Consider the following 12,525-nt stretch of genomic DNA (forward strand, 5'->3'; position numbering starts at 1 on the left):
AAGGGGAGGAGAGCTGCCACTGCCACAGTTTCTCCTGGGAAAAAAGATTTGTAGTCAGAGCCAACTTGGCACCCTGGAACTGTCTGCATGTGTCATTGCTTGGTGCCTTAGAGATCGTGGCACACCAGGGCCCTCTCCACCCCCAGACGTATCTCCAGACATTTGGAGCACCTGCTCACCTGAACTAACAGCCTGAGCTGCTCCACTCTTCCTGTGTGAATCCTCGGTGTAGTGGGGTCCTCTTTGCTCCACACTCAGGGAGACCGCCAGCCATTTGAAGCACCTGCTCCCATGGATTAGCAGCCTAGATCACCCCACCCTTCTTGTACGGAGTTCGTGGTGCAGGGGGCGCTCTCTTTGCTTCATGCCCAGGCAGATCTCCAGGCGTATAGAGCACCTTCTTACCCAGATTGATGGCCTGATTCACTCCACCCTTCCTGAGCAGAGATCATGGTGCAGGGGGCCATTTATGATCCTCCAGGCAGATCTCCAGCCATCTGGAGCACCCACTCGCTCTCCTGGAATAGGAGTTTAGGCTGCCCCCACTCCCTGTGCAGAGAACCTGGAGCTGAGAAGTTTCGCAGTTCCACACCTAGACACACCTCTGGGCGCTTGGTGGCTGCCCATCGGACCTCTTCCTCTGCACCGGTGCTTATGCTTGCCATTAGGGGACCTGTACGCAGTCCTTCCCCGTCCAGCCCCAGTTATCTTTGCCCCCACCCACCCACCCATCTTGGCTTCCCCCTCGGGGGCTGAGCAGGGAGGTCGGACCATGGCGCACTGCACAGATCAGCCCATTGCCTGAGGAAAAAGAGAGCTTCTTCCAGTAACAAGGATCAAGTATACGCCCATCTGTGTTGGCTGCAGTGGCTTTTACCCATAAGTGCCATCCACTGGCTGTAGGTCAAACCACACTGCCCAATATAAAACCTGCCAACAGAAGTGCATATGGCTATTCATAAAAAGAACAAAAGAATGGCACGCCTGTGATCCCAGAACTTTGGGAGGCTGAGGCAGATGGATCACTTGAGGTCAGGAGTTCAAGACCAGCCTGGCCAAGATGACGAAACCCCGTCTCTACTAAAAATACAAAAATTAGCCAGGCATGGTGGTGCGCCCCTGTGATCCCAGCTACTCAGGAGGCTGAGGCAGGAGAGGTTGCAGTGAGCCAAGATCATACCACTGTACTCCAGCCTGGGCAACAAGAGGGAGACTCTGTCTCAAAATAATAATAATAATAATAATTTAAAAATAATAATAGCGGCATCGCAGCAACCTGGATGGAGCTGGAGATCATTATCTTAAGTGAAAAAACTCCGGAATGGAAAACCAAACATCGTATGTTCTTACTTACAAGTGGGAACTAAGCTATGAGGATGCAAAGGCATAAGAATGATACAATGGACTTTGGGAACTTCGGGGGAAGGGTGGAATGGGTGCAAAGGATAAAAGACTACATTTTGGGTAACAGTGTACACTGCTCAGGTGATGGGTGTACCTAAATCTCAGAAATCACCACTAAATAACTTATTCATGTAACCAAACACCACTAACAGGCTAACAGGGAACTTCTCAGCAGAAACCTTACAAGCCAGAAAAGACTGGGGGCTCCTTATGGCATTCTCAAAGAAATTCCAACAAAGATGCTATATCCTGCCAAACTAAGTTTCAGAAGCAAAGAAGAAATAATCTCTTTTATAGACAAGCAATCACTAAGAGAATTTTTTACCACCAGACCAGACTTACAAGAGATCCTTAAGGGTGTTCTAAACATGGAAATGAAAGAACAATACCTATCACCACAAAGTGCTCTTACGCACATGGCTCACAGACCCTGTAAAGCAACTGCACAAAAGAAACTACAAAACAGCCAGCTAATAACTTCACAATCGGATCCAAACCTCACATATCAACATTAACACTGAATGTAAATATTCTGAATGTCCCACATAAAAGGCACAGAGTGACAAGTTAGATTTTTAAAAAAACCACAAGACCCATACATCTACCATCTTCAAGAGACCTACTGACATGTAATGACACCCATAGGTTCAAAGTAAACAGTTGGAGGAAGATCTATCATGCAAATGGAAAATAAATAAGAGCAGGAGTCACAAGTTTTATATCAGATAAAACAAACGTTAAATGAACAATAAAAAAAAAAAAAGGACAAGGGCATTACATAATGACAAAGGGATCAATTCAACAAGAGACTTAATTATCCTAAACATATATACGCACCCAACATTGGAGCATCCAGCTTAACAAAACAAGTACTTCTGGACTATGAAAAGACTTAGACAGCCACACAATAATAGTGGGGTCCTTAACACTCCACCAACAGCATTAGATCATCAAGGCAGAAAACTAAAAAACTCTGGACTGAAATTTGACATTTGACCAATGGGCCTAAGAGACATCTACAGACTATTCTACCCATCAATCACAGAATGTACATTCTTCTCATCTACATACAGAACATAATAGAAGATTGACCACACGCTCAGCCAAAAAGCAAGTTTCAATAAATTAAAACACCTGAAGTCATGCCAATCATACTCTAGAACTACAGTGGAAGAAAAATAGAAATCAATACCAAGAAGATCTCTCAAAATCACACAATTACATGGAAATCAAACAACTTGCTCCTGAATGACTTTTCAGTAAACAATGAAATTAAGGCAGGAATCAAAAAAAAATCTTTCGGCCAGGCGTGGTGGCTCACGCCTGTAATCCCAGCTACTTGGGAGGCTGAGGCGGGTGGATCACCTGAGGTCAGGAGTTCAAGACCAGCCTGACCGACATGGAGAAACCCCGTCTCTACTGAAAATGTAGAATTAGCCAGGTGTGGTAGCGCATGCCTGTAATTCCAGCTACTTGGGAGGCTGAGGCAGAAGAATAGCTTCAATCCAGGAGGCGGAGGATGTGGTGAGCCAAGATCATGCCATTGCACTCCAGCCTGGGCAACAAGAGCGAAACTCTGTCTCAAAAAAAAAAAAAAAAAATTATTTGGAATACATGGAAACAGAGACACAAATACCAACATTTCTGTGATGCAACAAAAGCAGTGTTAAGAGGAAAGTTTATAGCACTAAATGCCTACATCTTTGGAAGGCCAAGTTGGGTGGATTACTTGAGGTCAGGAGTTCGAGACCAGCCTGGCCAATACGGTGAAACCCCATCTCTACTAAAAATACAAAAATTAGATGGGCATTGTGGTGTGTGCCTGTAATCCCAGCTACTCAGGAGGCTGAGGCAGGAGAATTGCTTGAACCCAGGGGGCAGAGGCTGTGGTAAGCCAGAGGCTGTAGTGAGCCGAGATTGTGCCACTGTACTCTAGCCCAGGTGATAGAGAGCAAGACTCCATCTCAAATACATAAATAAATAAATAAAAATGCTTACATCAAGAAGATAGAAATACCTCAAATTAACAATCTAACATCATACCTAGAGGAACTAGAAAAATAAGAACAAACTAACCCCCAACCTAGCAGGAGAAAAGAAATAACTACAGTTCAGAGCAGAACTGACACTGAGAGCCACAAATCCATACAAAGGATCAATAAAACCAAAAGTTGGTTATTTGAAAGAATAAAAGTGACCAATAGACCACTACCTGGATTAACAGAAAACAAAAGAGAGAATATGCAAATAAGCACAATCAGAAATGAGAAAGGTGACATTACAACTGATCCCACAGAAATACAAAAGATCTTCAGAGATTATTATCAACACATCTGTGAGCACAAACTAGAAGATCAAGAGGAAATGGATAAATTCTTGGGCACACAGAACCTCCCAATATTGAATCAGGAAGAAATCAAAACTCTGAATAGAGCAGTATCAAGTTCCAAAATTGAATCAGTAATAAAAATCCCAGCAGCCAAGAAAAGCTCTGGACCAGATGGATTCACAGTTGAATTCTACCAGATGTACAAAGAAAAGTTAATACCAATTCTACTGAAACTATTCCCAAAAATAGAGGGAGAGGGAATCCCCCCTAACTCATTCTATGAAGCTAGCCCAACCCTGATACTAACACCAGGCAAAGACACACAAAAAAAGAAAACTACAGGTTAATATCTCTGATGAACACAGACACAAAATCCAAAACAAAACACCAGCAAATCAAACCCATTTAATTCACCATGATCAAGTCGGCTTTATGACTGGAATGCAAGGCTGGTTTAAAATACACGAATCAATAAATATGATTCACCAGATAAAAGAAATAAAAACAAAAACCATATGATTATCTTAACAGATGCAGAAAAAGTTTTTGCCTGTTCAGGTGGCTTACGCCTATAATCTTAGCATTTTGGGAGGCCAAGGCAGGTAAATCACCTGAGATCATGAGTTCAAGACCAGGCTGGCCAACATGGCAAAACCCCATCTCTACTAAAATTACAAAAATTAGCCAGGTGTGGTGCTGTGTGCCTGTAGTCCCAGTTACTCAAGAGGCTGAGGCAGGAGAATCACTCAAACCTGGGAGATGGAGGTTGTAGTGAGCCAAGATTATGCCACTGCACTCCCAGCCTGGGTGACAGAGGAGACTCTGTCTCAAAAAAAAAAAAAACAACCTAAAATAAATCGTAGATGATTCAAACAAAGGGAAAAACATTCCATGCTCATGGATAGGAAGAATCAGTATTATTAAAATGGCCCTACTGCCCAAAGCCATTTACAGATTCAATACTATCCGTATCAAACTAACAAGGTCATTTTTCACAGAATTAGAAGAAGCTATTCTAAGATTCATATTGAACCAAGAAAGAGCTCAAATAGCCAAAGCAATCCAAAGCAAAAAGAACAAAACCAGAGGCATCACATAACCCAACTTCAAACTATACTGCAAGGCTGCCATAACCAAAACAGCATGATATTAGTATAGAAACAGACACACAGACAAATGGAACACAGTAGAGAAACCAGAAATAAAGCTACACATCTACAACCATCTGATCTTTGACAAAGTTGACAAAAATAAGCGGTGGGGAAAGGACTCCCTATTTAATAAATGGTGTTGGGATAACTGGCTATCCACATGCAAAAGAATGAAACTAGACCACTACCTTTCACCATATACAAAAAGTAACTCAAGCTGGATTAAAGATTTAAATGTAAGACCTCAAATTATAAAAATTCTAGAAGAAAACCTGGCCCTAGCAAAGAATTTATGGCCAAGTCCTCAAAAGCAATTGCAACCTTGGCCCTAGCAAAGAATTTATGGCTCTTCTCTTCATTGGCCCTAGCAAAGAATTTATGGCTAAGTCCTCAAAAGGAATTGCAGCAAAAGCAAAAATTGACAAGTGGAACCTAATTTAACTAAAGAGCTTCTGCACAGCAAGAGAAACTATCAACAGAGTAAGTAGACAATCTGTAGAATGGGAGAAAATATTCTCAAACTATGCATCTGACAAAGGTTTAATATCCAGAGTCTCTGAAAATTTTAAATCATTCAAGAAGCAAAAAACAAATAACTCCATTGAAAAGTGGGCAGAGAACATGAACAGACACTTCTCAAAAGAAGACATACAAGCAATGACAAACATGAAAAAAATGTTCCACATCACTAATCATCAGAGAAATGCAAATCAAAACCACAATGAGATACCACCTCACACTAGTCTGAGTGGTTAGGTATTGAAAAGTCAAAAAAAAAAAAAAAAATCAACAGATGCTCGTTAGGTGTGGAGAAAGGGAATGCTGATACACTGTTGGTGGGAAGGTAAATTAGTTCAGCCGCTGTGGAAAGCAGTTTGGAGATTGCTCAAAGAACTTAAAACAGAACTATAATTTGATCCAGTAATCCCATCACTGGATATATATTCAAAGGAAAAGAAATCACTCTACCAAAAAGACACATGCACTTATATATTCACCACTGCAGTACTCGCAATAGCAAAGATATGGAATCAACCTAGGTGCCCATCAACAGTGGACTGGATAAAGAAAATGTGGTACATATGGACCATGGAATACTATGCAGCCATAAAGAGATCATGTCCTTTACAGCAACATGAATGCAGCTGGAGGCCATTAACCTTAGGAAATTAACATACGAACAGAAAACCAAATACCATATGTTTTCACTTGTAAGTGGGAGCTAAACACTGAGTACACATGGTCATTAAGATGGGAACATGGACATTAAGATGGGAGAGAGGGTCGGGGGCAGAGGCTGAAAAACGACCTATTGGGTACTATGCTCACTGCCCCGGTGACAAGATCATTTATACCCCAAACCTTAGCATCATGCAATAAATTCATGTAACAAACCTACACATGTACACCCTAAATCTAAAATAAATATTGAAATTATAAAACAAAATAAACTCTTTTCCCCTCTCAACTCCACATTTTTGCCATCTAATGACTTACCCTTTTAACATGAAAATTATGCTACTCCTTTCCCTTTTCCAAAGAAGAGACTCTAAGAGCAAAAAGAACCTTAGAAACCATTTAGTCCAAACACTTCATTTTTACAGCAGAAGAATCGGAGGCCCTGAGAGTTGAAGTGACTTGTCCAAGTTCCAACTACGAATTAGTGGCAGAAATGCAACAAATGCCCAGGTTTTAACACCCACAGGCTGAAAACTCTCAATCCCTCACAGCTCCATAAACTAAACTTTTGATTATACAGCATTATCTCTAATTGGGATTCTCTCTTACTGCACTATAAACCGAAGCAATTGGTAATTTGTCCCATATATTTTCTAATACTGTCCCTTCGTATCACCAGTCCTGGCTAGAAAAAGCCATGTGTAGAAAAGGTTTTTGCCCAGTGCATTGCACAGGAATTAGCTGTTGAATGCAGCGGTCCACACTGTGCTCTCTTTATCTTTTGACCTGAAGGCTCAGGTTCCCTAATATATCCATTAAAAGGTAAGAATAAGAACAGACGTGGCACAATTGTTCAGAGTTACTTGTTCAATGTTTTAAAGAGCTTGACAGATGATTTTCCTCAATTCTCTTCCAGACTATATTTTTTATTACACAAAAAGTAATCTCGCAAGTGCCGTTTGCCCCTGCCATGGGATAACAATAGGCTGGAGTGCAGTGGCGCACTCCTGACACATAGTAACCTCCGCCTTCCGCATTCAAGCGATTCTCCTGCCTTGGCCTCCTGAGTAGCTGGGACGACAGGCACCCGCCACCATGCCCAGCTAATTTATGTATTTTTAGTAGCGACGAGGTTTTGTCATGTTGGCCAGGCTGGTCTGGAACTCCTGACCTCAACTGATCCACCCACCTCAGCCTCCCAAAGTGCTGGGATTACAGGGGTGAGTCACTGCACCCAGCCGGATATTACAACTTTTCATTTCATTGCATTCCCAGGTCTTATGACTGAAAGATTTTATGCCAACTTCCACTTATCATCAAGGAGAGGCCTGAGAAACCATAATTTGATAAGAAACCACAACTATGTGGTTATCCTCTAAGTTATAAAAGTGCCTGATAACCAAAGATTTCACAAGAAAATTACAAGAGACCACTTTGGGAATAAATATTCCTTGATATTAGACAAACAATATTGTATCTGCCTAGTGAAAGGTTATTTTGTTTATGCGTCCCCTGTAGGAGGAGGTTGTCTCTAAAATAACTAGATTTAACACCCTTGAAAACCATCAGTGACAGATGGAAAATTCTATGTCATGTTGGTACATTTTGTGGGGTTTTTCTGAAAATCTTTAACGGGTACCTTTGTGCCCAGCAAGTACCAATCAAATAATCACAGCACAACATGCTCTTGAAGGCTGTAAGAGTGACTTTTGCTTTTTGTTTTGTTTTGTTTTTTGAGACAGAGTCTCACTTTGTCGCCCAGACTGGGGCGTAGTAGTGTAATTTCAGCTCACTGCAACCTCCACCTCCCGGGTTCAAGCGATTCTCCTGTTTCAGCCTCCCAAGTAGCTGGGACTATAGGCATGCACCACCACGCCCAGCTAATTTTTGTATTTTTAGTAGAGACAGGGTTTCACCATGTTGGCCAGGATGGCGCGTGACCCGCCCACCTCAGCCTCCCAAAGTGCTGGGATTACAGGCGTGAGCCACTGCGTCCGGCCAGAGTGACTGTTAATGCAGCTGACTCGTGTCACAAACTGTCACTCAATCCTCTAAGCTTCACTCCTTGGACATTCAAAACACCTCAAAGTGCTAGGACTAGTGCCATCTTATGAATTAATAATGCTGCTTCACGTCCCAGCTCTGCCACTGAACTCTCCTCAACACTCTTTCTCCAAACACTGGCCAGGTCTGAAGTAACTGTGAAATCAGAGAAGATGGGAACCTGAGGTGGGGCAGGCAAGCGATATTCACGATATTCACCGCCTACCACCAGGATGCAGAATCAAGTGTGCAGTAAGGCTCAGGCTGATGGTAGAATATATTTATTGCTACATTTATATACAATTATACAAACAGCCCAGACAGGAAAGAAATGTTGCATCGATTTCTGTAGGTTCCACCAACATGTGCACAGAAATGGAGCTGTTCACCACTGAGTTTGCTCTTGGATTGAAGCCAAATATAAGTCACATACATTTTTTGAAAAAGTGGGAAATTCTTGGAAATCCTCTCCATAGATTCGTCCATACAAGCTAGTCATGCAGAAAAAAAGTGGGTTCTCAGCAGCTGATGCCTTCCAGCATCTGTTTGGGGGATAGAGTCTTGAAGATGGGGTGCAGTAGATGCTGGCTTGGGACTGCAGGGTGCCGTGCGAAATCCCAAGTCCTGGCCCATCTTGCTAAGGTCTGTCTTTAGGAAAGGCCGTTGAGAGGGGTTTGGAGAGAAAGAGAATAGCAAGAAAGGGAAATCCAACAGTAAACTGAGAAGAGGAGAGACACGAGCCAGGGCCCTGGGTGAGGGAATACTGGTCCATCCAGTTCCAGCTGAGATTGCAGACTTTGGGGGATACACACATTCAGAACACCAGGTATGTCCTTATCCTAAAGCTGCCCGTATGTCAGTAGCCAGAGGCCTGCATGAACACACAGAAAGTGAATAGGAAAGTCAGGCAAGAAAGAAGAAAACTCAACTCAAATACTCGTATTATCAGCATTCAGTTGAAAAGGCATGACGCTGAATGTCTTTCCACATTTTGTAAGTTAACATTTAGTCACGGTTAGTTGATGGTTGAGTGATGAAGGGGAATGGAATGCCGCTGAGGAAATGCAATGATGTACAGATGGTACCAAAATAAAGGTGCGTCCACAAACGCTACACTCTGACCTCAGCCTGGCTAGAATTACTTTTGGCCGCAAAAGGAGTCTAACATATAGATTTTGCAATGTTCTGATCCAGAATTATGATGTGGATGTAAGATCATGGTATAAACACTCTCTCTTTCACGTCACAGTCACATACACCTTAGTGACGTGAATCCCAAGAGAAACTGTTGAGCAGCCACGGGGCGTGTGTGCTTAGGGAATGAGTTCATCTTATTTATACCAGCTTCATCTGACACACCTCAGGCTCCTTCCCACCTCGGGGATCCAAGAGGGAGGACCTGCAGACTGGGTCTAATCTGGTCTCCTCAGCTAAAATCAGCCCAGAGCCTGAGAGAGGTCTGAAGGTTGAGAGCAAAAAGCCCATGAGTCTAAAAACACCACACTGTGCCAGCCTTTGGAGTTGATTAACAATTTGGGTACAGTCTGGTCCCAAGGCTATAGGGATTCTATCCATGAGGAAACCAGTCAGTTCTATCTTGTTCATGGCTTTATTTTGTTTTTGAGACAGGGTCGCACTGTCACCCAGGCTTGAGTACAGGGGTATGATCTTGGCTCACTACAGCCTCGACCTTCTGGGCTTAAGCAATTCTCCCACCTCAGCCTCCCGAGTAGGTGGGACCACAGGCATGCGCCCCTATGCCCAGATAATGTTTTGTATTTTTTGTAGAGCCAAGGTTTTACCATGTTGCCCTGGCTGGTCTCAAACTCCTGAGTTCATGCAACTCACCTGCCTCAGTCTCTAAAAGTGCTGGGATTACAGGTATGAGACACAGCACCTGGCCTGTCCATGGCTTTAGATGTCACCTTTAATTCCTTAGTGTCACCATAATCCTACAGGTCCCTAGTCACGAGGAAGATAGGATGACAGTGCTGTGGAGAAGCCCTGGGGGCAGTGGGAGAAGGACCAGAACATCACTCGGAGTCTCTGTTCTTTCTCTTGGGTCAATAACTTTATAATCAACTCTGGAGGGGCCCAGCAGTTCTTCCAAGGCTGCCAACTATGTGATACCTCAAGCTGGAGGACGTGGCAATCACCAGCTCTACGGATCCCTGCATAAATTCATGGCTAGATAATTCAAAATCTCTTTCTGTCATTAGATCTTGACTTTTCATGCAGAAGCTTTCTTTTCCTGCTTCTGACAGCAATAGCTCAGAGTCAAACTCACTCAAAGGATTTGCTCTAAAAAGAACACTAACAGATGAAAATCAAGGAGGAAAAATTATAGAAGATCAGGTAGATTTTACTTTGGGGAGTTTTACTAATCAACAAACAAAATGCAAGAGTTATATCAATGAATTTCTGCACTGGAAGAAATGGCTAAAGATAAATAGCTAAGAAGAGTATTGTTTGCAGCAATCTATGGCACATTAAGAATGTGCTTTAACCCAGGATTTTAGCTCAAAGATCAGAAATGAGACCAGCTGGATTCTCAGCTAGACCCCTTTCGAAGCGAGTGAGAGCAAACGATGATGGATGTGTCGTAGCATTTCAAGTGGACTTGGAAACAATGAAAGTGCTTTGGTAATGTCATGACATATCAGAGAGAATATTGCATGACCTTAAACTCATTTCAGAGCAGGCCAAATTCAAGGCCAAAGGAGCAAATTGTTTCTAAAAGTTCTCCACCTTACATAACACATGTGACCATTTTTTGCCACATAAATAAGTCTAAAACATCATATTTCTATAAAGAACATTGGTTCTAAGTTTTTAAGTATTATCTCAAATATACTGACATTTAGCTAGAAGGAGGTTTAGAGAACTTTGGGAGGCTTAACCAGCAAGTTGGGGGAACTCAAGATTTACAACATAAACAACATTGTTGTGGTTTTATTCAGAAATGGGATGAGTCAAATAGTCTCTGCCAAAAAAAAAAAAAAAAGAATTTAAAAACAACCTGTTATGGTAATCATATTGAAAAAATGATTTTTAAAGTACATAGTACTATATTAACCTAGCTTATGAACCAATTCTTTACTTCTTCTACCCCAGGAATCCCCAACCCCTGGGCCGAAGACCAGTACTGGTGTGGCCTGTTAGGAACTGGGTGGCACAGCAGAAGCTGAGCGGTGAACAAGCGTCACGGCCTGACCTCTTGTCAGATCAGCAGTGGCATTAGATCTCAAAGGAGCGAACCCTATTGTGAACTGCACATGCGAGGGTTCCACGTTGCACGCTCCTTATGGGAGTCTAATGCCTGATGATTGGAGGTGAAGCAGTTTCACCCCAAAACCATTCCCTCCACCCCCCAACCCCATTCCCAGCCCATGGAAAATTTGTCTTCCATGAAACCAGGCCTTGGTGCAAAAAGGTTGGGGACCACTGTTCTACTCAATGTGTATGTATAGAACTTCATTTTTTTTTTTTTTTTTTTGAGACGGAGTCTTGCTCTGCCACCCAGGCTGGAGTGCAGTGGCCGGATCTCAGCTCACTACAAGCTCCGCCTCCCGGGTTCACGCCATTCTCCTGCCTCAGCCTCCCGAGTAGCTGGGACTACAGGCGCCCGCCTCGTCGCCCGGCTAGTTTTTTTTTTTTGTATTTTTAAGTAGAGACGGGGTTTCACCTTATTAGCCAGGATGGTCTCGATCTCCTGACCTCGTGATCTGCCCGTCTCGGCCTCCCAAAGTGCTGGGATTACAGGCTTGAGCCACCGCGCCCGGCCTAGAACTTCATTTTAAAGTAAATCTGAATATGTCTTTTTTCTTTCTTTCTTTCTTTTTTTAAATCGCTCTGTCATCCAGGATGGAGTACAGTGGTGCCATCTCGGCTCATTGCAACCTGTGCCTCCCGGATTCAAGCAATTCTCCTGCCTCAGCCTACAAAGTAGCTGGGACTACAGGCATGCACTACCACGCCTGGCTAATTTTTTTTTTGTATTTTTAGTAGAAATGGGGTTTCACCATGTTGGCCAGGCTGGTCTCGAACTCCTAACCTCAGGTGATCCACCTGCCTACACCTCTTAAAGTGCTGGGATTCTAGGCATGAGCAACCGTGCCAGGCCTGATATGTTTTTTTAAAAAATAAGAAAAGCCTCCCAGCAGAACATAAGTGTCATATGAGAACCTGCACTATAATACTTTCATTCTTAATGCTCCAGAGGGCTCTTTCTAAAGGTAAGAGAATGCTCTAAAGTAGCAGGTCCAATCCGCTCCCAAGATTACAGGTAAAACATCATTTTAATAAATTCTAACTGACCTCAAAATTATTAAATTGGAGGATGATGTTCTTGATTGGCAAAGAGCCCAATAGATGTAAACTATTGAGAAAGAACTCGGAGGGGATGCAATCAGAGGCTGT

The 12,525-nt window shown here is 42.9% G+C and overlaps 1 protein-coding gene across 1 annotated transcript in view; it reads right to left on the reverse strand.

The window, feature by feature from the left end:
* Positions 1-8,371: 8,371 nt before the first annotated feature.
* Positions 8,372-12,525, reverse strand: part of RDX (radixin) — a 102,050-nt gene continuing 97,896 nt past the window's right edge. Inside the window, exon 16 of the mRNA XM_033204414.1 lies at positions 8,372-8,977. The gene's annotated coding sequence lies outside the window, so the exon portion shown is untranslated. The remainder of the gene's footprint in view (positions 8,978-12,525) is intronic.

Source organism: Trachypithecus francoisi, unplaced genomic scaffold (assembly GCF_009764315.1).
Source record: "Trachypithecus francoisi isolate TF-2019V2 unplaced genomic scaffold, Tfra_2.0 Lachesis_group8, whole genome shotgun sequence".
NCBI classification, from domain to species: Eukaryota; Metazoa; Chordata; class Mammalia; order Primates; family Cercopithecidae; genus Trachypithecus; species Trachypithecus francoisi.